This window comes from Triticum aestivum, chromosome 3B, assembly GCF_018294505.1.
Source record: "Triticum aestivum cultivar Chinese Spring chromosome 3B, IWGSC CS RefSeq v2.1, whole genome shotgun sequence".
In the NCBI taxonomy this organism is placed as follows: Eukaryota; Viridiplantae; Streptophyta; class Magnoliopsida; order Poales; family Poaceae; genus Triticum; species Triticum aestivum.
Window position 1 is genome coordinate 687,406,857 of NC_057801.1, and position 4,465 is coordinate 687,411,321.

The 4,465-nt window shown below is 43.6% G+C and overlaps 1 pseudogene; it reads right to left on the reverse strand.

The window, feature by feature from the left end:
* Nucleotides 1-272: 272 nt before the first annotated feature.
* LOC123067700 (probably inactive leucine-rich repeat receptor-like protein kinase At5g48380) lies at nt 273-2,851 on the reverse strand (annotated as a pseudogene).
* Between the last annotated feature and the right edge of the window lie 1,614 nt (nt 2,852-4,465).

Below are 4,465 nucleotides of genomic sequence, written 5' to 3' on the forward strand. Positions count from 1 at the left end.
AAATGCTTTTCCTGTCGGACCCGCGGCTAATGTACAGTAAAATTCATATCCATGTAAGCCCATTGTACAAGATCAGATAAATGCACATCAATATGAGAAGTTTCACAATTTTTATTATTTATTTGAATCATGACATATTCGTAATATTCAGAATGTAGACGTACTTCATTCTTGTGACCACGCACACGACTTGTTTGCCCACATATTTACCACTGAATAGACCAACAAAGGCAGCTGGCGCATTCTCTAGCCCAATGCTCATGTACACGCCGTCACCCACAAACACGAAAGGTGTAGGGCTGGAGCCTTCCACAGAACAAGAACCTGTGCGGAAAGTAGAAGGCCACCACAAACCCAAAGATGAACCCAGCTGCCGCTCCGATGATGGAGGCGTCATTGATTGTGTGCAGCAGCTTCCGAATCCGGAGAAACATCTCCCGGACACGGACAAGCCGAACATGTATCCTCACCCTAAACCTCTTCTTGCACTTCTTGTCCAGCGGCACCCCGCAGAGCCCTGGATTGCCCGTGAAGTTGGCTGGCGGGAAGCGCTGCAGAGTCTGGGACAGGACTTGATAGTGAGTTGTCGGCGACATTGAACGAAATGAGCCGCGAAGTGTTGCCCAGCTGCACCGGAATTTCGCTGTCGAACTGGTTGTGATGAAGGGCGAGGGTGCTCAGGTACGTCATGTTCGCGATGCTCGCAGGGATCACGCCTGAGAAACTGTTGTTCGAGAGGTCCAGGTAGGTTATGTACGTCATCTGCTGCGAGATGTGTTCCAGGAGAGGCCCTGAAAAGTTGTTGTTTGACAGGTCCAGAGTGGTCATGGAGGTGCAAAGCTCGAGGCCTCGAGGGAATGGACATTCAAGTCCTAGTTTCCCAAGACTCAAACTGAGAACCCTGCTATCACCAGAGCTCCAGCATACCACGCAGGTGAACGAGCATATGGCGTCACTGTAAACATCAGCGCGGTCGACGACGGTAAAATTCCATGAGGGTTTGAGTCTACCATTAGGATCAATCAACGATTGTTTGAGATCCTTCAAGCATTGAATGTTAGACATAGAATCACTGATTCCATGAGCAAAGTAGGATGACAAGATGCTCAGGAGCAGTAGCCAGACGACCAGCTTCGTGTAACCATGCATCGTAAAGCCTGGCAGCTGTCTCCCGGTGTCACTGCGCCATCAAAATATGCACGATCAAGGAATATCACTGAGATATAGTACAACTGTCTAGCAGAGACCTTTATAAAAGACGTCCCTTCACAAAAACGCAGTGGCAAAAAATAGAAAGAAAAAATCCGGCTGTTTTGAACTCGCCTGATCCGTACCTCACAGCTGCTCACCAATTATGCAGCAGAAAGCAGAGCCGGCGCTACTAGAAATACATGAACGAAACGTTTATGTCATCCCCTTACCTAAAGAGAAACATACGCGAATGAATACATGATCAGAACATGTGTAAGAACACTGAAAACTCTTCTTCAAATAAGAACAAGAGATGAAAACATGGAGACAAATAATAAGCCATGTTTACTTGCTTTGTTGATTTCATGTACTCTGCACTACTCCCTCCATTCCAAATTACTCGTCGTGACGAGTAATTTGAAACGGAGGGAGTAGTTCTTAGATAAGGTAAGGTGTTTCTGAAAACTCACCAGTTAATGCAGCCAAAGCAGAGGGCACCACCTGCAGCAATTGAACAGTCACAACCATTTTAAAACGGCGAATCTCTGCACAATATTACATGTTTTTTGTTCTGTTAACTTCCAAGTCTTGCAAACGGAAATGCGGTCGCGGCTGGCCGGCCCGCAAGAAGGTCAAAGTCATCAGGTTACACACCTAGAAAAGTAGTATTGTATTAGAAAGTCCTCGTTTAGAGAGTTAACTATGTTAGGAGTTCAACCACATGATGTAAGGCAATTTTCCCACTTAAAATAGGGGTAGAACTTTCTGCATTGATGTATCACATCATCAATTTATGAGCACAGAAAAACTAAGACATATGAGACAGACAGCTACTTTGTCAAAGGTAAAGACAATGCTTCTCATGGTCCTAGTAGGCACTTGGATTGAGGATCAAACCATGGCTTGTTAATTATTTTTTTAGAACGAAGACGCTTAGACGCGTCTGGCTTTAAATTAATAAAGCCCACAGCAGGCAGCGTAACAGACCAAGTTCCGAAAGTAAACGACACGAGCACGGAGGCTCCCGGCCAGCAGTAACTTAAAGTTTACACCCGAAAGACCTGGCCAGAGAAGAGTGATGCGAGAACATGGCACGAAGGTAGAGCATAGAGCACGCAGGCTCGCTCAAACACGACGCAAAAGGGCCATGGCTTGTTAATTATATATTAAGAATCACTTAATACTGGGCAAAGCATGGACAACAAACTGACCAAGAAGCCCCAAATGGTAGGAGAGTGGTATGTCGCTTTGCTGAATCTAATTCAGCTGTTCAGGCTTGTCAATCAAGTTGTATTCCTCGTCATTCCTGAAATAATGTCACCGTCAACGAACCCCGGATGAATGGAATCCACGCCCGACCCTTCTATAACCTTGACAGATTAAAATTTGCCTGGTCAGTAAACAGCAAGTAACCGGCAACAAGAGAGAGCAGTCAGAAGGGAAGAAGAACTGCAAAGGGAGGGGGGGAAAGACTGACAGATCCAGGCATCCGGCCGCGCATGTAGGGGTCGCAGGAGAGGAAGAGATTCTTCGCCAGCACGGCCGGGCCAGCGGCTCCCTCGGGGACGCGCAGCGGCACGGCGCCGCCGTCGACGAGCGCCATGTCGTCCTCACTCGGCGCGCGGGTGATGTATTCCCGCAACACCACCTTCCTCTCCTGTTCCTCGCGGTCTCCACCGGCGGGGTTTCAGCCCTATTTTTGACACGAAAATCAGGATATTCTTAAAAAAAATTGTCTTCCTCTGATTATTGCACACTAGCACATATGGTCGTGCATTGGAGATAAAATAGTACGTATATATTTAAAGTCAGAGAGAATTATATGTACAAGCAAAATCCTGTATGCACACGAAAAAGGAACATTTAGCCTCTAGATTTCGCCGCGTGTGAAGGATTCAATTTGCTATTTTTCTATTCATTGATTGAGGAGATTTAAAAGTTTTGTTACGTCATCGTACGTCAGAGAAGGCCGAGTAAGTTATTCAATCTACTCTTCCTTTCAATCGTAGGTATTTTAAGTGTGCTAGTTTGACTGGGCCACATTATGCAGCTCACGTACGAAAATTCTTTTTCTAGCAGACGAACGCATAAGAATTTAGTACCACCTCTGATAGGAAAAAAAATCGGCGGTGAACTAATAAAAGAAATTGACAAAACACATCTTGCTTCGCTAGTAGGTATAGATCTAAGTAAATTAATCAATTATAAAATGAAAAATGAAATGGTAAAAAAATATCCACACAAATGTCCGTGTAAAATCAATAACATATGATGCAATACTTATGACACATCTAAATGTGTTTTAACAAAACTCAAAATAAATAAATATGAAAACACATGTTTTACATGATTACAAACATCGTGTTCAACAGTTGCTCCATAATAGGACAGACGCATAGCAGATATATTTTTCATCTATATTCATACATATTTCACATATACTCCCTCCGTTCCAATATAAAGTTGAGTTATCTATTTTGGAACGGAGGGAGTATAAAATACTAAATACCCTCTTTGTAAGGAAATACAACTTTTTTTCGAAAAGGGGAGACTCCCTGGCCTCTGCATCAGAACGATGCATACAGCCACATTTATAAAAAAATAAAGAGGTTCAACAATGTCTTAAAGTCTGAAAACAAAAATAACGGCAAGCTCCTAAAGAGCCACAACGCCAAAAACAAAAGGCCCAAAAGCCACAACCGGCTGGCATAACAAAGATAGGTAAACCAATCGTCTATCCTATTACATGATCATCATCCAAACCAGTTGAAGATATCCCGCACTACCATCTCCCACTGGACAGATCCAGTAACCAAACGCTCCCTGGCCTCCGTCGGAGTGTGTAACGACCACATACGGATCAGCGCAGTAGCTCGGAATAAAACCTGCAAAAAATGAATATTTGTTGTTCTGTTAAAAGCCAAATCATTTCTGCAGTTCCAAATTGCCCACAAGAAAGCACATACTCCTACGCGAATGTGTCTAGCTATTTCAGACTCTATCCCAACAAGTCACATTCCAAATAACATATTGACTGAATTCAGAGGAGTAATGTTAAAGGCAATATGCATCGTGTGCCACAAAACTCTCGTCAACGGGCAGTCAAAGAAGAGGTGCTTGATAGTTTCGTGCCAATCACAAAAACTATACCTAGTAGATCATGTCCAGTTGCGCTTAACCAAATTATCCTTTGTTAAAATGACTTGTTTATGTACAAACCACATAAACACTTTCATTTTCAAAGGAACTTTGACTTTCCAAACATCTTTGGAAC